The following is a 27,144-nucleotide window of genomic DNA, read 5'->3' on the forward strand; positions in this document are numbered from 1 at the left end:
CTTGCATATATAAAGAACTATATCTTGAAAATAAAAAGATAAACAATCCATTTAAAAAATGGGAAGAAATTTTAAACAGACACTTCTCCAAAGAAGAAATACAAATGGCTAAAAAGCACATGAAAAAATACTCCCAATCTTTAGCTATCAGGGAAATGCAAATCAAAACTGCAATGAGATACCATCTTACTCCCATAAGATTGGCAGCTATGAAAAAACAGAAGAATACAAATGCTGGAGAGGATGTGAAGAAAGGGGAACACTCATCCACTGCTGGTGGGAATGCAGAAGGATCCAACCATTCTGGAGGACAGTTTGGCGGTTTCTCAAAAAAACTAACCATAGATTTGCCATATGACCCAGCAATACCACTGCTGGTTATATACCCATCAGAACTGAAAACAAGGACACAAACCGGTATATGCACACCAATGTTCATAGCAGCATTGTTCACTATTGCCAAAAGTTGGAATCAACCCAAATGCCCATCAACAGATGAGTGGATCAATAAAATATGGTATATACATACAATGGAATACTACTCGGCTGTAAGAACAAATACACTACAAGCACATGTGATAACATGGATGAATCTTGAGACCCTTATGTTGAGTGAAGCAACCCAGGCATTGAAGGACAAATAATACATGACCTCAATGATATGAAACAAGCAAGCTGCCTCAGAGAGCTAGAGACTGGAAGATAGCCTTACTGGAAAACTTAGGGTGGAGGAAGGATGTGAGCTGACGTCTGCAGGGGTGGACTCTATGATGAGCTGGCGGTAAGTATGAGCACAAAGAAGAGATAAAATGGGGGCAAGGGGTTGCCTTTGGATGGGGCTTTGCGTGATTGAGGGGGGCTGGGGATGGGCGGATGGGTAACATTGCCTAAAAAATTGGGGGGAGGGAGGGGCAACATATGAACATAGGAGAGTGTCAGGTGTTGGTTGAGTGTAAAATGCTGAGAAAACCATATCAAAATATAATTAGGAGGGTTACTTGTTTAGGATGCTCGGAGGGGATGGTCTGACGCGGGACGGACTCCTGGGGAATGTCTGAATGCTCATTTTCCCAGGGTGGGTTGTAACATTGGGTAGCGACCCAAGTAGTGAGAGTGGGGGTGGACCCACATCCTGCGGAGGACTAATGCCATCAAATAGAGGGAACTGTATCTCTCAAGAGAAAGGTGGCTCCCAGGGCATTACGGCAGTTGAGCAAGTCAGGCCCTCAACACTGTTGCAAATATCTCTGGACGTGGCTCCTCGGGAAATGGAGATTGGCTGTCGCTGTGGGCCCCAAGGTGAGGGAAAAATGGATGTTGAATGGATGGAATCAAGGTAAATGTGGGGGCAAGAGAGGAGTTTCGCGAGAGTACACAAGGATGGATATAAAACATGTAATATTACACCAAAAACATATAGGGGATGACAGACTAATAACCATGTAAAACATAGGATAACTAAAAAATTTAGAAAACTGTATAGCCTAAAGTATGGACCACAATGTAAGCACAGATGTCACCTTGTTTGAAAGCTATTGTCTCAGAGTCTGTACATCAGTTTCAGTAAATATGATATGAATAAGTTAAAAGATTATCACTGTGGAAGGGAAATGGTTTTATGGTAGATGTGTGGGAGTACTGTATATTGTATATATAAATTACTGTGATCTAAGGCTCTTGTGAAAAGAAGCTCAATAATTAGGAAAAAAGAAAAGAAAAAGATAGGATGTAGAATTATTCCAAATCAATATGTATTCTATATCTAACCTTTAAACTCATCGCTATATTCCATCTTACTAGTAAGGGAACCTGACATTATAATGCGCTTCAATTTTCAGGAAGTCTTGGATCACAGAGTGGTTCAACAATGGCAGTGAAGGAATACTGCTATGGGATGTTATTGACAGGTGATATATGGTTGGCAGGGAGTTATACAGGGCATGTGTCCAGGGTGCATGGAAATGTTTGGATATACTCATAGTGGAAACAATTAAAAACAATAGCTGAGAGGGTACTGGGTTCCTGGAGGGGGGGCGGGGGCTCTGTTGTGGTCCCTAGGGGAGCAACGGCAGTCCCTCAGGTGCGACGGTAAGGACCAGGAAGGAATGAGGGTCTAACAGTGAGCCCCTGATACTAATGACTATGCTTGTGAGTTTATACACCTGAAATAAGAACAAGGCCTAGAGCAGCACTGTGCCTAAGAGTTCCCTTCTGGCAGCCTCCATGTTACTCAAATATGGCCAGGCTTGAAGCCAAACTCAGCATGTAAATGCAATGCATTCCCCCCAGTTTGGGACATGACACCCGGGGATGAGCCTCCCTGGCACCGAGGGATCACTACCAAGTACCAGCTGATGACGTAACTAGAAAATGACCTTAAATTAAAGGTTCAATGCAGACCAGCAGAATATCCCTGTCTACATATAATAACAGGAGTTAAAAATGCTGTTTGACCTAAAGTAAGGGGGAAATGGAAAAGAAAAATGAGTTCATATGGCTATGAGTTTCTAAAAAAAATAGTCTGGAGGTTGTCTGAAAGATTGCCCTTATGCACACTTGAGCAGAGTCTCAGGGACAGATAAAGTAGATACAACCTCAGATATTGATCCTTTTGAGGGCTGAAGAGACCCACAGGTTCTATGGTCATGGCAGATGGGGTTCACTGCCATGCCAGTTGGCCCTCTTTGGAGCTGGTGTTTCTGTGTGATGGAGCTGGACACAGATGGGATCTCTTTTCACAAGACTTTCATGCTTCTATACTGGAATTATAGTTGGTGCTGGGGCTTAAGCTATATCTAAGGGATTTGAATCTCTGGACTGACAATATGATAGCCAGGCCTTGAGCCTCAACAGACTTCAGCTCCTACACTCTGATTTATTGGACTTACTCCACTTAGCTAACATGGAGTTAAAGAATGTCAACCACCACACCATGGAGCCTAGAGTGCCTACAACTGAAAGCAGGAGGATTGCATCCAATATCCATGTGGAATCTAAACCCCCTCTTGACATAGATGTGGAATGGACACAACCAAGCCAAGGTCCACAGGAAGGCGGAATACAGTAAGGATTAGAGTGGACTTAATGATATTCTATTCATGAGCTATTGTGGTTAATAATCAAGAAAATGTGGCATTGATGTGGAAAAAGTGGCCATGGTGGCTGCTGGGTGTGGGGAATGTGAGGAAGAGAAGAGATGTGGAGGCATTCTCGGGACTTGGAGTTGTCCTGGGTGGTGCCCCAGGGACAACTGCCAGATGTTGTTTGTCCTCCCATGGCCCACTGGATGGAACGTGGGAAAATGTGGGCTATGGTGTTGAACACGGGACATGGGGTGCAGCAATGCCCTGAGATGTACTCACTAGACGCAATGGATATGACATGATGATGGGGGAGAGTGTTACTGTGGGGGGAGTGGTGGGGTGGGGGTGGTGGGGGCGAATAGGGACCTCATATTTTTTTAATGTAATATCTTTTTAAAAAATGAATAAATTGAGTAGAATTTGGAAAAAAAACACCAATATTATCTTTATCATTATTCTAAATTCCCGATCTCAGAGAAGGGTACTATCACCTAATTAGATATAGAAGCCAAAAATTTGCGTGTCATCTTTGTTACCTCATTAAATCTTGTTTTATCAAAAAATAAATAAAAAATAAAAAATAAAAATGAATAATATATATATATATATATATTTGAGTGTGGTTAAAGGTGAAATAGTTAGGTTTTATATATGTTACTAGAATAAAAATTGAAACAAGAACATTATAAGTCTTTAAAATAAAAAGAGTGAACCCTAGTGTAAACTATGGACTGCAGTTAACAGTATAATTCTAATATTGTTTCATCAATAGTAGCAAAGTTACCACACTAATGTCGTGTGAATAATAAGGATAACTGTGCCTATGAAAGGATTATATGGGAACTTGTACTTTCTTCCTGATTTTTCTGAAAACCTACAAATTTTCTAATAAAATAAAAAATGGGATTGCTAACCTAGAGACCCAGAACCTCTCATTCATATTTGAGGATTTTCCTTAGTGGTGTAAACAAAGAACAGGCCTGAGCACCTGAGCAGCTTCAAATAGATGAAACGATTTAAATAATTTATCTAAAATAATTTAGATAAATGATTTAATTCCCAATTTAGATGGTATATATTTTATCCTGCTCCTTAGGGAAAAGTGAATTAATTCATAAGATACAGAATTCTTTGCATTTTTAAAAGTCAGAAGAGAATATTTTAAATACTCACTTTTTTGTGCAAATATTTTTTTATAATATTTGGACATATACAAGGAACTTCACATTTGTAGTCAAAAGGGCTGCATTTAATTCTGAAGACTCTGAACTGAAATTCAGTATTTACCGGGAAACGGACTTTGGCCCAGTGGTTAGGGCGTCCGTCTACCATATGGGAGGTCCGCGGTTCAAACACCGGGCCTCCTTGACCCGTATGGAGCTGGCCATGCGCAGCGCTGATGCGCGCAAGGAGTGCCGTGCCACGCCAGGGTGTCCCCCGCGTGGGGGAGCCCCATGCGCAAGGAGTGCGCCTGTGAGGAAAGCCACCCAGCGTGAAAAGAAAGAGCAGCCTGCCCAGGAATGGCGCCACCCACACTTCCCGTGCCGCTGACGACAACAGAAGCGGACAAAGAAACAAGACGCAGCAAATAGACACCAAGAAAAGACAACCAGGGGAGGGGGGGAAATTAAATAAATAAATAAATCTTTAAAAAAAAAAGAAATTCAGTATTTACCAATTTAAGCAAGAGGTCACTTTCCAGATTGAGATTACTATGCATTTTTCCCTGACAGATGATTGTAGTGCACTGTTTAAAACAAACAAACAAACAAACAAAAAACCCAACATTTTAACTCCTATACCATTTTACAGATATATTTAGCATAATTTAATACATTATTTCTGAAATAATTATAAAATATTTTTTAAAATGTTAACAATTTTTTCCCTCAAAACAGTATTTATGTAGTCGTGAATGCAAGGAAACCACTTGTGACAATATCTCAGGAAACTTTACGTATGAAATCTCTCTAGGTAAAAACTACAAATGTAGTTTTGTTCTATAAAACAAAGTATGTTCTATAAAATTAGAAAAGTATTACTAAGTATGTTCTATAAAATTCGAAAAGTATTATTATTAAAATTTTCTAAATCAATAAATAAGAAATATTTCAGCATAAAATTTCAATACTTTAAAGGAGTACATAAACTATATCCTTTACATTTTTCATCATGAAGTAAATTTTTAATATGCAAAAAATCTGGAAGAAGTCTAGTTTACTTGAATGTATAAAAAATAATCACCTTCATTTATAGTCAAACAATGGCGTGTGTCAGTTATACTGTAAACTATTTGCATTTTATTTTTTTACTTTTAAAATTTTATGCAATTTAGCTTTGAAAAGTAAAAACGATTACATATTTCTACTTGTCACGAGAAGGTAGTAACTCCAGGATGGGTCTCAAGCAGTGAAAATATGAAATGGTAAATTTTTTTGTTTGTCTCAAAGGTATAGATATGTAGCAACCCATGTTTGTGATTCTGCTGGTGGTGGTAGAATCCATGTGTGTTTGTGGGAGAAGGAAGAGTAAAGGAATATGTGTGCAGTGTGTGCATGATTATACTTTTGTGTTGAGGATATATTTCATGGCTTAAAAGGGAATTGAAACTGTATTATTGATACTTTTTTGCATCTTTATGAAGTGAAAACCAAATAAAGCATTAAAGGTACTAAAATTTGGACACGATTGAAACAGTGAACATTTTAATTTTCATATATTGCCCTTACATGCATATATTCAGTATTCATATTTCAAAAAACAACTTAAGGGAAACAGATGATGCTTAACCAATTGGGCTCCTGTCTACCATATGAAGGCAAACTGGCCCACACCCATGAAGAGTTAATGGCCTGTGCCCTCAGAGAGCTGACAGGCCAAGCCAGCAAAGAGCTGGCGCAGCAAGATGATGCAACAAAGGGAGACAAGCTGACACAGCATAACGTGCAGTGAATGGACACAGAGAGAAGACAGCAAGCAAAACAGCAATGGGGGGGGGGGGATAAACAAATAAAATAAATCTAAAAAAACAATTTAAGAAAGACTCATTGTTAATGGTGACCATAGTACCTTTGGTAGATGCAGAGACATGAAAAATAATTTTAACATAAGAGTGGGTCATATCTACAGCTTGATGTTTTCTTGTTTTTCAAACAACATCTATTTGGCTGCATATTATAAAAGGAGAGTTTGGGCATTTTATTTGTAAATATATGTGTTATTGAATTAATTTGAAATGAATTTTTGAGACTGTTACTGATGATAATTGAGATCTATGGAAAGATATATTTTATATGACAAGCCCACCAAAAGCAGTAGAGACAAGTGTGATTTGCAAAAGTAAGGGCCTTGTATTGAGAGATTTCATTGAGTAGCACTAAGTATCAAGCCCAACAATTCATAGTCATAACAAATCTTCTAAGAAGTCAGTATTCAAACATGATTCAAACATCAGTTTACATGAAAGGGTGTTTGGTTCTCTCATCAACCATCTGTTAGTGGTGAAAAATTTCCTGTTGGAGCACTCACCTACTCCAACTATAAAATTATATTGAGGTCTGACTTCCTGACAGGTGGAAACAGTTGCATTGAATGAGTAATATGACATGTTCAAAGAGAGAAGTGATTGAATTTCTTATTGGAGAAAATCAAAGACTGGCCAGCACTCATAGAGCAGGGTGAAACCTGTTGAAGGTTTGGGGAGGCGTGAAAGAATTTTGGTTAGAGCAAAGCTTTCTATTCTTTTAAGCAACTGTTTTTGCACAACTGTTTCACTGTTTTCACTTGAGAAATTTCACTGTGAACTTAGAAAAAAAGGTTGGAAATTCAGGTAAAGTAATGTTGCTTTTTTATGTAATCATTGTGCAGCTAGAAATTGATTTTCTGGATAAATTGAAGGGATCACCCCTATTTTTCATCTCTCTCTTCTATCCTCCAGTGATATTTACTGTTACTTTCATGTCTCTGCCTCAAGTGCAATACTTACTCCAAATTTCCACTCTCGTTCAGCTAGCTAACTTCCACTCATTCTTCACTGGGGCTTGAGTATCATCACTCCTAAGAAGACTTCCCTGATTCCCCTTATGCTAGGGTTGCCAGCTTCAGCACTTTTAATACAGATTTACATACAAGATGCCCTGTTAAATTTAAGTTTCAGATAACCAATGAATAATTTTTAGAATAATAGTGTCCAAGATATTCCAACTATTATTTACTGTATTTTCATTTGATAAATTTGGCAACTCTATCTTAGTTAAGAGTTTATTTTGAGGGGAAGTTAATTATTTAATTAACCATATCAAATGATTCCATATGAGAATTCCTTCAGTCATTGTTTCCTTTGTATACTTACAAAATAAATGAATATGGCTTTTCTGAAAGGATTGATCACAAAATGTAGTTAGATTAATAGAAATCAATTTTCAGGACTCAGTTCTCCATTTTTCTTTTTTGTGCCATTTACACTATGTTTATATCTTTACTCTCTGCAGCTTCTAAGTGTGGCAGAAAATAAGCCTTTAATTGCTAATTGAAATGCATTCAATGTGATACAACAATATAGCAATAGAAGTGTCCTCAATTTTTTCCACAGAAAGAAAGGGCTTATACTTAAGTAGTATTGCTCATAATTGATAGTGGATTGAAATATAGTTTTTGTAAGAAATCTAAATGCCTTTATTACCTCTCCTTGAAGATACCATCATAACTGCCAATCACTGAAAACATCTGTAATAACTCTTTATTTTGCTTAATAAACAATACCCCCATATTTAACAGATGACATTGCATTATTTCACTGCTGATGTGTGTAATAGAAATGATACTAATTAATTTAATGCAGTGCAAGTGTACTGATTATTTATCATGGATCACAAAATTATGAATATATTAAATCACAATTGGTTGTAATTCATTATTTATTAATTTTGTATTACACATGAATACAATGTACTTTATTATACAGAAAAAGGATTCTTTTTCTGTTGATATGCAGAAATTTGAATTCCTCAGTGTATTTTTATTTTTTTAATTATGTTTGACTAGGAAGTGTTCTTGAAATATCAATACTGAAACTGAAGAAATGTTCTTGAAATATCAATAACAAATTTATTTTAATTATTCTTTAAAATACCTAAAAAATGAGCTTTTGAAAAAGATTGCATTAACATTGCTCAATTATAAATTATGAGGTGTGGCAAATGGTTCTTCACTGTGTAGAACCATATAGCTTTCAGCTCTTATACATCCTTCACAATGTCTAATACATAGATGGAATGTAACAAATCTCTGCTGTGAGAGTGCATTATATAAGTATATAGGTTGCATTATCTAGAAAGCAGTAGCGCCAATGCTCCCTGTAACACTCAGGGAAGATCTTAAAGCAGAAAAAAATATTTTAGAAGATACATTTCCATAGGCTGAGAGAGAATTTTAAGCAGCTGGGATTTTAGGCAGAGTAACAGCACACACAAAAGCCTGGAGTCATGTATGTGAAATTCAGGGTTAGAGGATAATGACCATAACAGTTTGACAAGAATGGAGGTGATTTGTGACAGAGTAGTGACAACAAAATGCAAGAGTTTAACAGAGAGGTTCAACTATGGTGGGGGAGGAGCACTTATGTCGGGTGTCATTGGTGGGGTGCACATGGTTTGGAGGGAGTTCTCCAGGGCATGTATACAGGGTGCATAGAAACATTTGGGTATTTTCATAGTGGTTTCAGTTGGAAACGACAGATGAGAGAGTGCTGAATTCCTGACCAGGGGAGGTCTATCTCATTCCCCATGGAACAACAACAATTCCCTAAGTGCAATGGCAAAGACCAATAATGATGGATGGTCCAATGATGAGCCCTTGATATTGATGGCTGTTATTATGAGCCTGTGTACCTGAAATATGAACTAGGCCTATAGCTGTGGGGTGCCTAAGTGTTACCCCTTGAGAGCCTCCATGTTGCTCAAATGTGGCCACTCTCTAAGCCAATCTCAGCATATAGATGCATTGCCTTCCCGCCAGCATGGGCCATGACTCCCAGGGATGAGCTTCCCTGGCACCTAGGGATTACTACTAAGCACCAGCTGATGATGTAACTACAAAGAGACCATGAGCAAAGAGGTCAACTCAGACTGGCAGAATATCTCAGCCTACATGTAATATCAGGTGTTAAAAACTGCATTTTCACTTTGGATAAAAAGGGGGAAATGGAAAGGACAAATGAGTTTATATGGCTAAGTGTCTCCAAAAAAGAGTTGGGAGGTCATCAGGGGGTGATACTTATGCATGCCTCAGCAGGGTACCAGAGACAGCCAAGGTGGATGGAAACCCAGGTGCTGCTTCTCCTGAGGGCTGCAGCGACCCACACGTTCTATGGTCAAGGCAGATAGCTCTGGAGTTCAGGGCCATGTCAGTTGGCCCTACTTTGGAGTTTGTGTTCCTGAGTGTGATGGAGTTGGACTCAGATATAACCTTTCTACATATGCCTCTTCTGTCACTTTTACAGGACCCGTGATTGGCGTTTGGTTTGGTATAAATTCAGGGGACCTGAATCTCTGAACTGTACATATGATGGTCAGGCCCTGGGCTTCAGCAGACTTACAGCTCCTATCCTCTGGTTTCTTGGACTTACCCTGGCCAGCTGACAGGGAGGTGATGAGCATTAACCACCACACCAGGGAGCCAAGAGTACCTACAGCTGCAAGCAGGTGAATTGCCTCCATCATCCATGTGGAATCTAAGCCCACTCTTGATGTAAAGGGGGACTGGACATAGCTATCCCAGGTACACAAGATGGAGGAATAGAGTATGTATTAGAGTGGACTTACTGGTGTTCTGCCCAGGAACTATTGTAATTATTAAGGGAAGAAATTGTAGTAGTGATGTAGAAAGGGTGGCCATGGTAGCTGCTGATGGTCGGGAGAGGGAAGAAGAGATATGGTGTGGGGGAATTTTCAGGATTTGGAGTTGTCCTAGGTGGTGCTGCAGGAATGTATGCTGGACTTTGTGTGTCCTGTCATGGCCCAGTGGGTGGACTGGGGGAGAGTGTGGACTACAATGTGAACCACTGTCCATGTCCTGCTGTGGTTCTCCAGAATGTATTCGCCAGGTGCAGTGGATGTGCCACAATGATGGAAGAGTTTGTTGATGGGGGAGGTGGTGTGGGTGGGGTGGGTGGTATATGGGGACCTCATATTTTTTTAATGTAACATTTAAAAGAAAATAAAGAAAAAATACAAAAAAATACAAAAAAAATGCAAAGTGACATAAATTAAGGACAATAGTCTGTTTATCAGAAACCAAGTTCATGTAGAGTTTTCATACTATCAATAATAATAACTGGCCATTACTCAGACAGTGTTGAATAAAAATAATAATGAGGATTTAAATGTAAGTAGGTTAGAAATTAACTTATTCTTTGACAAGTACTCACATCAGCCTCCCACGTTCAAATATGGAGGTAGATCTGACAGAGAGAAGGGACACAAATCTGTTTCAACAAAAACTTCAGGTTATTTAACTTTTGGTTGCAGAACTGGAATTCTCAATGAGATCAAGGTTTTCAATCACTGCTCAGTTCACCAGTGTATGGGGGCAGATGTTATGGCATTATTAAATTGCCTGGCTGTCAGATAATGGAAAAAATAAGAGACTCTAAACTGTGTCTGTCAACATCCCCCCCCCCCCCCAAAAAAAAAAACCAACAAAATTCAAGAGTTTATGTGGCTAAGAGACTTCAAAATGAGTCGGGAAGTCATCAGAAGAGTCACGTTTAAGAATATCTCAGCAGGATCCCTGAGACAGCTCCCAGGTAGGGGAGCTCCTGAGGGCTGGGGAGACATACAGGTTCTACGGTCATGGTAGATGGCTCTGGAGTTCAGTGCTTCTTCAGTGGGTCCTACTTTTAAATTTGTGCTCCTGAGTGTGATGGAGTGGGTTTCAGATTGTCACCTTTCTACATATTGCCTCTTCTGTCACTTTTACTGAACCTGTGGTTGGCACTGGGGTTGGTGTATGCTCAGAAGACATGAATCTCTGGACTGTGCATGGGCCAGCTGGGCCCTGAGCCTCAGCAAAGTCACAGTAGCTACTCTCTGGTTAGTTGGACTTACCCAGGTCAGCTAACAGGGAGGTGAGAATGGTCAATCACCACACCAGGGAACTGAGAGAGTCTACGGCTGCAAGAAGGAGAATCACATCCACCAGCCATGTGGAATCTAAGCCCCCTCTCAATTCAAAGATGGAGTGGGCATCACCATCCTAGCGTCCTCGGGATGGAGGAATTAAAATATGGATTAGAGTGGACTTACTGATATTTTACTATAGAACTATTGTGACTACTAATGGAAGAAACTGTAGCATTGATCTGGAGAAAGTGGCCAAGGTAGTTGCAGATGGCAGGGAGAGGGAAGAAGAGGTGTGATATGAGGGCATTTTTGGGACTTGGAGTTGTCCTCCATATTTCAGGGACAGAGTCAGGACATTATATATCCTGCCATAACCCACTGAACAAACTGGGGTAGAGCGTAAACTACAATGCAAACTATAATCCATGCAGTGTAGCAGTGTTCCAAAATGTATTCACCAAATGCAATGAATGTGTCACTCTGATGAAAGAGGTTGTTGATGTGGGAGGAGTGGGGTTACGGTGGGGAGTGGGATATATGGGAATCTCATATTTTTAATGTAACTTTTTGTCTGATCTATGTATCTTTAAAAGAAAAGACAATTTAAAAATTGCTCAGAAAATAAAACAACAACAACAACAAAAATACAATGGTTCAGTTGGGCCAGGATGGAGAGAACTTTGATGATCATATTTGGATACTGGATGGAGTAAGCAGGATGTCTAGTTGAGAGGAATTCATAGAGGAAATCAGTTCTATTCTAGATTGTCATTCTTCCTACTTTTTCATAGGCCCCAAGTACTTCCTTGGCTAGGTATCTGGCTTAGGCTAGTATTTTATATATAAATAAAAACAATTAAAGCATACAATTCTCTTCAGTGTAGGTAATTGGGGGTGACAGGGGTTTTATTAATTTCATACAATATAACACTATTTCTCTCACCTTTGAAGTTTCCATTAAACTGGATTTTATCTCATTAGTATTAGTAAAGCCCAAACTACACTCAGACTGCCCCCAATTCCGTCTCCTGAATCCCAAACCACAAGCCATAGTTTTCTTTTTAGCTCTGAAGAAGACACTTTTTTCATAATCGCTTTTAGAAACAGAAATCCAATGGACCCAATATGCAATCAAAGAAGAAATTAGCATTTTAATTGGAAAAAAAAATGGCAGGAGAGAAATTCCACCCTCACTTCACTATCTTTAGCTCTGCATTTTTTGGGTGTATAATTATCAGCTAGCTGTAAAGGTATTACCATCAGTTTCCCATTATTTAAACAACCTTCTTTCTGGAGTCCTATTTCTTATTAGTTTTTCATATCATTTATGATCTATTATAAATTACTGTCCACAGAAACATGTAATATTCATTAATGTATGGAAAATTCTAATGAAGAATATAATATAATTTATATCTCTCAGCGTCCCCTTTATTTTCCAGGCTGCAGTCAAGATTATCCAGTTTAATTCAGTGTCCAGGAAATTTAAGACATTAAAGAATACTTCATGTGCTACTTTTAATTTGGAAAGTAGCTATATATTTAGTACTTTTATGGATCTAGCATGTTTGTGGCTTGCTTGTTTCTACAAATAAATTTGCACACTTTATTTGATCATTAGAGTACTGAAACTGCATAGAGAAGAAGCACGATTATAGATTATACTCTCTCTAACAAATATGTATCCTATTTCTTTGGCCTCAGTCTCTGAGGGTCTTGAAGTGTTGTTGGGTTAAGTATACCTGTTAGAAGAAATCATGGAAGGGATCTGGTTAAAAATTATGTGTGGGTGGAGCTTCACAAGCAAAATTGATCATTCTTTTATGAATAGGAGATCAACACAATTTTGGAATCCAGATAGCATGGAGGAGTACAGCATCAACTAAGGTTTCTTTTTAAAATTCATTCATTGGACCAATGATAATCAAATAGATGAAGGGCAGATGGACAAGGTGAAGCTACGTCAACAATCAGGTGCAGTATATAGGTAGGTCTCCCTTTTTGATAGAAGGTATTACTGGAGAATGTATTCTGGATGGGAGATGAGATGGGAGATGAGAAAGAGGATGGTCTTCATGGAGTCAAACTAGTATTAAGTCTAAAGCCTGGCTAGGATTTCGATGGGTGGAGATGAGAGATGTGCAGCAAAAAATTTTAGGTGGATCAAATAATATAAACATTAGCAGTAGAATTGGAAGATACAAGAGGTTTGAGAGTAATAGAAAGTGATACCCATTTATTTTTGTACAGGTAACGTGTCAGTGTATTGGAGGAAAGTCTGGAAAGGTAAATTAAATCAGATCAAAGAAGGAATTAAATTTCAATCTAAGGATTTTGTAGTTTAACTGGTAGACAGAGGAGTAGCAATGAAGATTTCTAAATAGTAGAGTGAAGCTTTTTAGAAAATATAATATGTATGTTAGCTAGATTGGAGAAGTGACTGAACGGAAGATTAAGAGAAAATTATTGTAATAGTACATGCAACAGATAATGAACAAAATTAAGGTGACAACATTGAAAATGGAAGGAAATGGAAGGGAGAGATATTCCTAATAGGGAATTCATAAAATTCAGTGAATAATTGAATAGGTTGTATGATGGATAAAAACCCAAGGTTTCTCCTACCTTTCTGCTTCAGGTGATTAGCTGGATGGAGAAAGTATTACAAAATATCAGAAATTGAAAAGAAATACAAGATTTGAAAAAAATAAGATTAATCACTTTTGGACATGCTGAGTTGGAGGTGATCGTGTTGATCAGGTAGTGATGTCCAACTTTACAGGAGAATTTTAGGAAACCTAAAGACTTTGGGTAATTGGTAGAGGGTTGGTTGAAATTGTGGAAAGTTGATGGAATTGCCACAAGTAAGATCTATTACATTTAAGGTTCAAGAGGAAGGACATGAAAAGAAAAGGAGTGGGAAAGAGGGGCTACAGATGGTTAGAGTCATGAATGTTAAGAGATAAGTGTTCAAGAAGTAAGACAATAGTGTAAAAAGCTTCATAATATAAGAGGATGATGATTTAGAAAACTACATGGATTTGACATTTAGGAAATCAATGATCACCTTTGTTAGAATAGCTGGAAGAGGGTAAGAAAGGAAATGTTGATAAGGATGACGAGAAACAAGTAGAGAATTTCAAAATATTTGCAAAAGGATACTCCAGGGCAAGTAGGTCTCAAAGTCCAAGGCAAGTAGGTATCAAACTTTTACCTGCATCAGAAGCACCTGGAGGGCTTGTTAAAATGCAGATTGTGGAAGAAATACATTTAATTAGAATTTTGAGAATATATGGTCCCACTAAGAGGACACTGAACCACAGGAGTAGAAAGGGCTAGGTGTTTATAAAGGTTGCATTTCCCAATGCTAGATCTGTCTTCTTTCAGTCGAGATAGAGTAGCAAGGGAATTCTACACCTTGTCAGGCAGGGTCTGCAAGCCCCTAACCAGCAGAAAGTAGATATAGAAGAAAGATCATTTTCCTTCAGCACCCTTTTAAGATTAACAGTATAGAACTCTCGGAGGGGGGAATGAAGCTGGCTAATAAGATAGGGAATTAATAGATGGATCTGGAACCTGACAGGTAGTTCATGTGGACATCAGAAACCCTCAGGATGGCTGCTGGAGGAACCCCACCCCCAGGATTCTGCTACCTAGAACAAAGACTACTTCCTGAGAACAAGGAAAAGCCCGGATGTTCCCTAGGAACTTTATCATTGGGTCCTCACTAAGGAAATGATGGGTGGGGTAATCAATCAAAACAGCAAACAGCTGGAACTCCCTCCCCTGCCATTAGCAAAGAGGTGGAATAATTAACATTTTAAAAGCCAGGAACAAACTGGAGCATGGGCTTTTTGCCATGCTCTCCTGCCTCTGGAACTGCTTCCTGCCCTCTGTGCCCTGTTGTCACCATTTTTCCTCTGCCATGTGGCCATACAAGTAACCCTGGGTATTTACAATCTATAATCTGGAATTGTAGCTTGTAAACCAGTCCTCTTCATCCCCTTACATTCCCTTCCTCACTACCTGGGGTCTCTACTCTGCCATTTTCTGTTATTTTCTCCCATTTCTCTTCCCTCCCTACCTGGATAAATTACTGGCCTAACTAAAAAAAAATAAAAAGCAGATTGTTGGGCCCTGCTCTGAGACTTTCTGATTCAGTAGTTTTTTTTAAAAAATTATTAATAATTAATATATTTACTTTACAGAATCTTTAGACAACATAAATATTCCAAAAAACATATATAGGGGATTTTCATATGCCCTACTCCCTCTCCCTCTCACACTTTCCCACATTAACAACATCCTTCATTAATGTGGTACATTTTTTTTTACAATTGACAAACACATATTGAAGAATTGTCACTAACTGTGCATGATAGTTTACATTATAGTTTATACTCTCTCATGCAACTTTGTAAGTTATGACAAAATGTATAATGGCCTGTATCTGTCACTACAAAGTCATGCAGGACAATTCCTATGTTCCAGAAATTCCCCCATATTACACCTATTTTTCCCTCTCCCTCCCTTCAGAAGCTCTGGTGGCCACTGCCTCCACATCAGTGATACAATTTCTTCCATTGCAAGAATAACAATAAATCAACAGTAGATAGTAAGTCTAATTTAGTCCATGGACCACACTCAGAGAATCACTGACTAGGGTTGAGGAAAGTTTTTGTTTGTTTGTCTTAAGGGTTGGTAAACATGAACATTTTCTGTAATAAGAGGGGAAAGAGCAAGTTGAGGGAGAAATTGAAAGTACAAAAGAGTGGTGGGAATAAAATTAATAGATTAGGGAACTAGAGGAGATTAAAAAGATAAAGAGCATCAGTGAATGGAGTGGAGAGAATTTTTATTTTCTGAGGGGTGAAGAAAGTAAGAGAAGATAAGGGAGAATAAGTGAAAAAAAATGAGGACAGGAGAGATAGAGGGAGCTCTTTTTGAATAGCTTTATTGTAAAATCATAGATAATAGGAGGCTTTAGCTGATGAGAGTGAGGGAGAGGGTGACTTGCAAAGAGTAGGAAAAGGTAGCTGCAACAGGGAATTCAATAGGTAGTCAACAAAATGAATAAAAGTATACTAAGTCGCAGGAGGAGTCCAGTTTGAAGTTAGGATGACTTGAATTTGTACAGTTCAAAAGTCTAAAATTTAAAAGAGAATAACACATTAAGAGACATAGATAGAATTTAAAGTTGAAAGATCTCCTTTTCTTCTAGGAAAGTGCAGCTAACATATTAAATGTTAGCATAATGTTTAGAGGCCAGATTAGACATTGCAATATCAGTTGGCTAAGGGTTTCAAATAATTCCATTTATTACTTTCAGATTTGCTTGAGTGGGCATTGTGAAAATGAGCCCCTTCAAATAGTTCTTCATATTTTGTAGCCCTGGATAAGATTGTCAATATTTTTATTTTTAATTAAAATGGTACCTGTATTTCACTGACTGCTGCTGCCAAGCAAAGTGGAATGTTTTGCCTAAAGTCACAAATAAGCACCATCCCTTCCAGACTGAAAATGAATTAGGAGAAAATGGCAAATTGTTAATTGAATACAGAAAGTGTACAGCTTTTCAGTATTGGAGAAGCTACCCTTAGGCCTCAAATCATTCTACTGTAACAGTGACTTCTATGAATTCTTGTTATGATGGGATACAGTATCTGCTTGTACTAATTTTATTCTTATTCGATTGGGTGGTTGGCTCCTGTTTGGTAATGAATTTACAAACCTTGAGTATTTTCCTAGTTTTAGTGCAGTGTCTCTCTCCATGGAGAGTCATCTTCCAAGGGTATTGTGTTTACTGCTTACATTATGATTTTATAGTGCTTTATACAATTCCAACTTACAGGGTGTTGATGCGCAAGGCTTCCTGTAGCCTTGCAGAAATCCAGCCTTATTTATAAATATGTCTGGCTTATGGAAGACATAAAATTCAGAAAGGGATAAAGGCAATTCCTCCATGTGAATTTGAGTGTCTTACTAATTTCAAAACATAAATAATAATAAAAGTAGAAATAGCAGTAGCAGTAATAAAATAATAAAAATTTCAAGACAACCCAAGAAGATACCTGGCCTCTTTGATTTTAATGTCTAAATCTTTAAATTACAGTATCACTTAGAAAATTGCCAAGTTTCCTTTTAGAAGGAAGGAATTCAAATAATGAAGCTAAGTTTTTTTCTGTGTGTGTAATGAAAGTTTCCAAGGGACTTTAACCCTTTAATGATCAATGGCCAATTTTAGTCTCTTTTAAAGTTGTCAAAGTACGATCTGTTTTTCAATATTACAAAACAGTAAGTACAGCATGAATGTTCTGCTTTTCCTCTGTATATTTCATAATTTCTTAAATTTGAAACATAAAAAATATCTATGTAATGTCCTATTGCTGAAAACCTCAAATCACCATAGAAATAAAATGCCCTTGCTAATATGAGTGCAGCTATATTAAAAAATCAGCTTGACCTTAGGATTTTTAATGCCATAGAATTATAACAAAATATTACTTTCCTTTACAGTCAAACACTTTCACCCAAAATTCAATCACAATAAGTTGTCAGAGGCACATTATTTCAATACAGAGTTTAAGAGTCATTTCTGTGAAAACACCTGTTGAACACAATTTGGGATTTATCTTTTTATAAAATTGGTAAATGCAAACATTTCTGTCAGTGCTATTATGTTTCTTTTTGAAAATCTATAGTATTTTTGTTGAAGCTTAGTCTGTCTCTATTTCTTCTCAATTATCCTCCTTTTTTGCCCCTTCTTGATTTCTTCCCATAACAGTACAAAACTAGCAACAACAAAAAAAGCATTCAAAATGTCTTTTAAAAATGTTTTGTGGGTGCATATATTCCAATTTATTATGTTAGTCACTTATCACTGTATTCCAAAAACAACTATAACCACAACTTGTTAGCATTTTGACACCACATAATTTGAAATTGAAACAGTATGAAGAAACTGAAAAGGCAGTTCTTAATTCGTGATTTATGAAATGAAAAAAAAAGATAAAGTACGTTGTAGAGTGAGACAAAAAATTCCAATTTAGAACATTTACAAACTAATAAGGAAGGAAAAACCACACCCAATTCTCCTTTTTGATACTTAGTAAGGACTGAATAAAATTCAGTATGTTTTAAAATTATTTACAATCTGGAAAATACTAGGGAAGTTGCCTTAGCTTTGTCATTGCTAACGTTATTTAAGTAAATGAAGCCTGGATTTGACTTTCTGAATAACTAAGAGTCTCTAGAAGAGAGGAACATAGGGAAGGAAATACCTTATATTTCAGAGAATTAAAAACTCCACAAGGAGTCTAAGAATAACTCTGTCGTGGTGATCCAGCTCCATATCCCCATGTGCTTTGTGGAATAGTCCACTTCTTTTCCCTGGACTGATCCCTGCCCAGACATTTTGCTCATAATGAACTTTTATAGTGTGTTCAGGAGCATTAGGCAAGTGGTGGAAGAGGAATCTTGAGCTACAGCTCTGGAGGTGGGTCTTTAATCAGTGGACCCTCAAAACTACAGTTTACCCTACAAATGAGGAAGGAAGATGCATTATTAAAGAGAGCAAACCCTCTCCCTTTATTTTCTGTAATGACTGTCTTGAGTCATAAAGAACTTTCCTTATTAATTTTAGCGGGCATGGGGCAAGGGGATTCCAAAATTAAGAGATGGGGACTTAGAACGCTGAGTCCTTTCCAGGACAGTGGCGGGAATGCTGTAAAATGAGGCCTTCGTTCGCCACCTAAAAATCTCTGCCTGTTTTCCAAAGTGTTCATAGGAGATCCCGGGTTCACGCGTGTCTGAAATGCCAGTGCGTGGGAGTGTATTAGCAATCAACATCTCTGTTTTGAGTGTGCTTACAGATGCTTTTTCCTCTGTGCACTGAGAGTAGAATCTACACCTATCGCGCGCTAGTTGGGTTGGAAGAAGACTGAGCTGTTTACTTCTCAATTCACTGGAATTTATATCCCATGGAAGTCACCTATTAGTTTCAGTAGTTTCAGAGAAATGTTCGAGCAGAATTGGAGCTGCCACTTGCATTTCCTTGATTGAACCGGGGTGTGGAGTAGGAGTGTCATATTGGTAGCATCAGGGAGTGTGGAGGGGGGGGCGAGGAGTAGTAGCCTCGGCCACTTTGAGAGTTCTGAGTGAAAATTGGGCGTTCTCCGGTCAGATTGTTATCAAGAAAAACGGAGGCACCACACAGTCCTATTTTAGGGCTCCATCCCCATCCACTTGTCACACTTAAGTCGCCTCAGGCAGTCAGAGGTGCGACAGGGAGTTTCCACTCCTTTGCCGGCTGCTGCCTTTAGGCGCAGTGGGGTGACGCGTCATGGGACCCATTGGCTGGGGCAGCTGTCAGTATCAGGAGGAGGTGTGGTGGGAGTGGGGTCTCCGGCTTTCGCGGGTCCCGGCTGCTCTCTGTTTGTTGGGTGGTGGATGAACCGGAGCCCAAAGTGGAGCCGAGCTGCTCCAGTCCTAAGAACAGTTCGGAAAGAACAAGAGCGAGCCGGAGAGACGGCGAGAAAGCTAGGGTGTGAGTGGGAGGGACGTCCTGAAGAGTCAGGAAGAGAGAAATTTGGAAGACCCTCGACTGAGACTGAGTGACCGTGGCTGTCTCTACACCTCCTGTGATCTCTTCCAGCTGTGCAGGCGTACCAGTTGGATTATTTCAGGCTGAACCCCTCTATTCGATTTCGGGAGAGCCCCCTTGTCTCATTCCCAATGTCAGCAGTTTCATGGCTAGTAACTACAGCAGCAGTGCTGGGAATGGCGTTGTCTGTAGAGGCAGCGGCAGCAGCAGCGGCAGCGGCAACACCGATACCAACCAGTGCCGTATGGTAGACGTGCACGGGATGAAAGTGGCTTCGTTCCTGATGGACGGCCAGAAACTCATTTGCTTGCCGCAAGTCTTTGATCTCTTTCTCAAGGACCTGGTGAGAGGGTTGCACATGGTGTACACCAAGCTGAAGAGACTAGACATTTCCTCAGTCGTGTGTACTGTCGAGCAGGTCCGGATCTTCCGCGGGCTGGGGGCCATCCAGCCCGGGGTGAACCGCTGCAAACTCATCACGAGAAAAGACTTTGAAACTTTGTTCACCGATTGCCCAAATGCCAGGTGATGCACTTCATTCTTGGCTCGGTCGATGCTCTTCCTCTCCTTTGCCTTCTGCCCCCTTCATCTAACTTTCTTTGTCTGTAGAGAGTCTTAACTAGCTTGCCTCTACTCTTCCCGCTGTAAGTCTGTGGGAAAACAGGGCTACAGAAGGACCAATTAACTGACTGCCCCTTCTAGTCCGTGCCTAGTGTCAGCGTTTGGGTCTAAGAAAGTCCCACACAAATTTGAGTTTGCAGTCCCCTACAGAAACTTTCCAGTCCTTCGTCCATGTGTTGCATGACTTCTTGGCTGTTTGTGGTTATTGTTAATTTATGTTTTTCTTCTTACTCAATTGTGGTAGTATGGGTCGGATAGGTTTTCTCCTGAACGCGGACACCAAGGGCTTTTTCAGGTAGCTGGCTAAGTTGTAAACTGGGCTCCTACATTGGCAACCCAGGACACATTTGGGGGATGCAGGAGGTCGAAAGTCTAGCATCCATTCCAGAGGGCAGTTTTGTCCCCATCCTGTGTGTTTGTTATGGGAGTATGTGGGGTGTGTGGTGGTCTTGCGGTGTATTTGTGTATATGCGCGTGTATGCAAGTGTGTGTAACGACATGCAATCATGCTTGCTGAACAAAGCTATCCTGTACACGATATAGAAAAGTCGAAGGATCTTATTTTTTAAAAAAACAAGGACATATGTCACTTCCCTGGAATCGTCCCTTTATGGGTCACCTGCAGAGGGCAATGTGGGGCATGAAACGCTGTGGTTGGAGCTGGGTTGTGGGTCCGAGTAGAAGTTGTCAGGTTTTTTAGAAAGAATGGTCTTAGCTCTTCTACCCATGCAAACAGGTGGAAGGATCCCATTGCCTGAAAAAGAGGGTTTCTTTCCCCCCCCCTTTGTTTTTCTTTATTTTCTTTTAAATGTTACATTAAAAAAATATGGGGTCCCCATATACCCCCCACCCAACCCACCCCAACCCTCCCACATCAACAACTTCTTCCATCATTGCGGCATATCTACTGCACCTGGCGAATACGTTCTGGAGAACCACAGCACCACATGGATAGTGGTCCACATTGTAGTCCACACTCTCCCCCAGTCCTCCCAGTGGGCCACGACAGGACACAAAACGTCCAGCATCCGTCCCTGCAGCACCACCTAGGACAACTTCAATGGTGGCCAGCCTCTTTGCTTGTAAGTGTACCTCCTTGATATCACTTATTAGCGCATTATAGAACAAATATCTATTTGTTTATGAGAAGCAAATTGTGTTCAATGTTTCTGAGTTGCAAAAGGGAAAGTAAACAACTCTATTTGAGATTGTTTGACCTTTTAAACACCAGTGAACTAGTCTTCTAAGTATTTGTTTCATCTTCAGTCTGGTAATATCTCAGGAATGTGCATATTTGGTTTCTAAAGCAAGAAAAATCACCATCACCAGGTTAGAAGGAGCAAAAGGTTTTGTTGTAAAACAGCACTACTGTTTATCAGTGTTGCAGAAAAGTTTTGCTGAGGTAACTGTTCTCACAATGAAACTTTAAATCAAATGTCTTTGGACTATGAACTAAACCTGCAATCCAGTTTTCACATCTGTTATAAAAATAATTATGTGTAGTTGACGTGTATGGACAACTTGTAGACATACTGGTGCGTACATTAAGATAATGATGCAGAGCTTACAAGAGGACCTTTGTTCCCCCTTTGAGCAGTGTTCTTTTTTTAAATACTTAAACGAATAACTGTTCCTATTCCTGCCTAATTCATATCTAGGATTTAAAAACCTAGCTTATTAGATCAGATAGATGTTCTTAAAACACAAAAGATAACTTCTCCCTCAATAACATAAGTAATTACAGGTTGTAAGAGTAAAAAAGAAATTTTACTTTGACCACAAAGCACTTCCTAATATGCAAATTCACAGGATTACATGGGTCTATCTAGTTCCTTTGTTGCCATTCAAAAAGTCTCATTGCAAACATGAAAACTTCTCCTTTTATCAACTATCTCTCTCCTTGTATCTCTCCCTGTCTCTCTCTTTTCTCTTCCCTCCCTTCCTCATCTCTTTATCACTTAAAAGTGCCATAAGTTAAATATTAGGATGAAATATCTTTGAGATATCTTTGAGAAGAAGCATGTGCATTTTTTTAACGGCTGCTTCATTTTTTACATGCATTTACAACAATTGTGTCACAAGTATTGCATAATTGTGAATATTCATAGAATATATTTTATGAATACAACCATTTAGTACAGATGAAGAAATCTACTAGAAACACACCTATTTTGCATTTCTAGACAGGAAAAAAACAAATACTCTTTTGGAAAAAATAATTCAGAAATCTGTGTTTTTAGGAAATTGTGAAATTAGTTTGGATCAAAATTATTTTTATGACTTTACTAGTCAATGAAAAGAAAAGTGAAGAATGCAAATAGGAATGAGGTCCAAGAGAAACCTAGTAAGGTACAAGAAACAGGAAGCAAGGAAGAGTGCAGAATGATGCCATGAGAGGGAGTGAAAGATGGAGCAGAAGAGCTTAGAGAGGTGCTCAAAGATGAGTGATGTACCAATGGAAATCTGGCTAAAGAAGATTGTCATTCAGAACCCATGACTTCTTAGCACTTCTAGCTAAGGGTGAAAAGTGCAAGGAAAAAGTATATCTTCAGTGAGTGGGAACTCACACCTACTATTCTTATTTGAGAGAAGAAATTCATCTTCATCTCTCGGTGGATGAATTTTCATAATGTGTTGTTGAATGCATGGCTCATTTGTAATGGTGACATTGGGAATTTTCTCTTCCTATTTAATAAACATTCTTCCTAACACCACCCTCTCTATCAAATTTTAATTTGGAATGCTCCCTACATTACCCCAGAACACACGGAATGAACAATTTTTGAAGTGGTCATTTTCAAGGACCTTACCATATTTTCCACTAAGTATCACTATTTTTTTAAAGATTTATTTATTTTTATTTATTTCTCTCCCCTTCACCCCTGTTGTCTGCTCTCTGTGTCCATTCGCTGTGTGTTCTTCTGCATCTGCTTGCCTTATCCAGTGGCACTGGGAAACTGTGACTCTTTTTGTCATCTTGCCGTGTCAGTTCTCCATGTGTGTAGTGCCACTCCTGGGCAGGCTGCGCTTTTTTCATGCAGGGCGGTTCTCCTTGTGGAGTGCATTCCTTGTGTGTGGGGGTCCCCTACACCGGGACACCCCTGCATGGCAGGGCACTCATTGTGCATGGCAGCACTGAGTGTGGGCCAGCTTACCTTATGGGTCAGGAGGCCCTGGGGATTGAACCCTGGGCCTTCCATATGTTAAATGGACTCTCCATCAGTTGAGCCTTGTCTGCTTCTCCTAAGGTTCACTTTGATACAGTTCAGTGCACATTTCTATTAATGTGTACTGAAAAAACATGAATGGGTAAAATAGATACATGATTGTTTGTTTAACAATACTTAAAGTTAACCAATCAGAACTCTACTAGTGACCTATGTTAACTATTTTCTTGTTAGGTATTTATCAAAATTTTCAAAGTTATCTTCTCAGAAAAGAAGTTAGAAAAGAATACCCACTTCAGCTATTAAAGAATAGTTAAGAATAAAACACTTGGGCATTCATTGTTTTTTGAATAACTCAAATTTTACATTTCTCCAATTCTTAAAGGCTATACAGTATTTTCTCTTTATGCCCTTTAACTTCAGAAATTAATTGTAAGGAGATTATTTTGAGGATTACTAAGAAAATGATTTTAAAAAGACTCAAATCCAGCTGGGAAAAGTTGTTACCTTGTTTTAAATCTTTATGTTTGCAGATAAGGCACTATGTTTTTTTTTCTCATTTCTTGAACAAAATAATGTGAAGTCTTTAATATCAGAGAGAACAGGCAGACTTTAGAAAGCAAGCATCGGAAAACGGACTTGGCCCAGTGGTTAGGGCGTCCGTCTACCACATGGGAGGTCCGCGGTTCAAACCCCGGGCCTCCTTGACCCATGTGCAGCTGGCCCATGCGCAGTGCTGATGTGCAAGGAGTGCCGACCCATGCAGGGGTGTCCCCCGCGTAGGGGAACCCCACGCACAAGGAGTGTGCCCTGTAAGTCGAGCTGCCCAGCGGGAAAGAAAGTGCAGCCTGCCCAGGAATGGCGCCACTCACACTTACCGTGCCGCTGACGACAACAGAAGCGGACAAAGAAACAAGACACAGCAAATAGACACAGAGAACAGACAACCAGGGGAGCGGGGGCAATTAAAATAAATAAATAAATCTTTAAAAAAAAAAAAAGAAAGAAAGTAAGCATCTAAAATTTTCACTCTTATGCAATGGATTTTCTTTATTAAGTTCTTCAAATATTAGTGTAGCAGTAAATTATTAAATTTTAAATTTGTTTTCATTAAATATGAAAGTGAACCATGGATTTTAATGTTGTCTATTATATATAAAAGATACCCATTTATATTTTATATAAAATATACCTATTTACATATACCAGCTTATATAAATACTGATAAGACTTCATGATCTATGTTTAATTTCATTTGAGGTCTAACTGAATAAATGATAATTTGATCATTTAAATATAGTTAAGTAGACACTTGAAGAAGCAAGCAAGAATGATATAAATAAGGAAACATTTTAATAAAGCATTTGGAGACATGATTCAACATAGACTCAGAAATATAATTCAGTTTTTAAATTAAAATTTGAAATGGTCTAATTGTAGTTATTGGTATTTTCATAGTATGTAAACAAAATAATTGTGCTTTGATATGAAAATAACTATGTCAGTTAAAACTTAAGCATTTTAAAACTACTTTCAGTTATTAGAAATATGATTATTATAAGCACTCAATGAATTAGGTTTTGTATTAACATTTGATAAATACTTTCTATTTCATGATCCACCTAGAATAACATAGTTCACTTTAAAAATTGATGTTTTGCATCTATAGTAAAGTTAAGCAACACAGAATTTTTAAAGGAGCTGCATCATTTCCTTTGGCTAATATTTTGTTTGACATATATTTTTAGAAAGGATAAAGAGTTTTTAAGAATCAATCTGGGCAGTAAATGCAGACATTTTATTTCATAGAATAATGAGGGAAAGTTCTATTGTCTATTTAAGTCAGTCATATAGTCAACAATGTTTTGCCTTTTATTAGAAGAATTATGTCAAGATTATAACTAAATCAATCCAGTCATGTGCTAATGCATAGAACTTCCATTTGTGTATTCATTTTGAATGTACACTTCTGCATAAACAATTTTTTTCTGTTTATTTAAATACTTTAGCTTTTATCCATATTTGCCCTAAACATTCATTTATTAGATGGTGGATACTACATTAAACAATGATTAATTAAAGAAATGATCAATGATATGGTGAAATATATTAATCTCAACACATAGCACATGAATTCCAATAAATAATTAGGACATGGGGGCCTTCATTCATTAATATTTTACATAGTTTTACAAAGGAAATCCCTAAGGCCTATAGAAGACACAAAGTCTGAATTACTTGACGCTTTCTTAAGTAATCTACTTCATCTTAATGAAATCCTTAGATGGCAAATATAATTGTGAGAAATCCTAATCTCCGTTTGCATTTCATCTTGTGCATTTAAACACACAAATGATTAAGTTTATGCAACATTTAAATTTGTATTACGATTGCCCTAATAAATTCTAAACGGAAAATATTTTGTTTTCAGAGAAAGGGTATCAAATCTTCCCCCCAAAGCAAGACAATTAAGTTTAATGGTATTTTTTCTGTATATTCAACGTCTTTGGTAACATTCTTTTTCCATCTGTTCTTCCATTTTTTCATTTTAACCTGCAAAACTCTTCACTGTCAATTCAGATTACACAATTTTAAAAAGAGAAAACAACATTTAAACACATTGCTTTGGAAGGAGAATTTGAGCTTTTGCAATGAATAAGCCTGATTGTTCAACCTTACGCAAATTTATCTCTCTTACAGTTTCCTTTTTCCATTTGAATTGATCTTGCATTAATTTCTCCAAACAGCTCTGTGAAGCTGCAGATATTGCCCTGTGTTTAATAAATTAATGAGATAAATCTGAATGAATCACTTCAGATGGATTCTCTGCTCAGTTTGATGTCTATGTGTTATTCTTAGCTTGTTATCATGACAGATGCATTAATGTTCCCATGAACTGCTACCCATGTCAAAGAGATTGAAGCTTTTAAAGTGGCAGAATCCCTTTTTACATTTTTTTGTTTTATCTTATTTAGGAGTCAGAAAAATTTCATAGCAATTGTAACATTGTTCATGGGAAAACAGTCCTAATTTTCATACTATTGCAAAATGGTGGAAATCAATATATTAAAACCTAAATATAGTGTAGCTGCTTAATAGAGTCTCCACATTAATATTTAATAATAGTATGAAAAATGAGAATAAGTTATATATGATTAGGACACACTGAAAAGTGTCACTATCAATAGAACAATATTGTACCCAAATTCATTACAAAAGCCGTTAATTTTTTAAAATCCTTACTAATAGTCTTCTAGTTGGCTTAATGCAGCTGCAATATACACATACCAATGGATTTAGAGCTCTTTCAGGATTTAACATTTCTTTTTAGTAGGGAGGAATGTCTGCCCTGTCCATTTATCATTTCCTCATTTTGTAATGCTGAAAATCTTAGAAATGTTTATTTCATTTTAATATATTTCAGTTATTTTGGAAAATTATTTGTAAGTTACAAATCATCCAGTAATAATAAATGCTATTTTTATGGGCTAATTTTTTAGACCACAGAATAACATATGCACACTAAAAGGAACTTTGCTACTGTCTACTTA

This window comes from Dasypus novemcinctus, chromosome X (assembly GCF_030445035.2).
Source record: "Dasypus novemcinctus isolate mDasNov1 chromosome X, mDasNov1.1.hap2, whole genome shotgun sequence".
Classification (NCBI taxonomy): domain Eukaryota; kingdom Metazoa; phylum Chordata; class Mammalia; order Cingulata; family Dasypodidae; genus Dasypus; species Dasypus novemcinctus.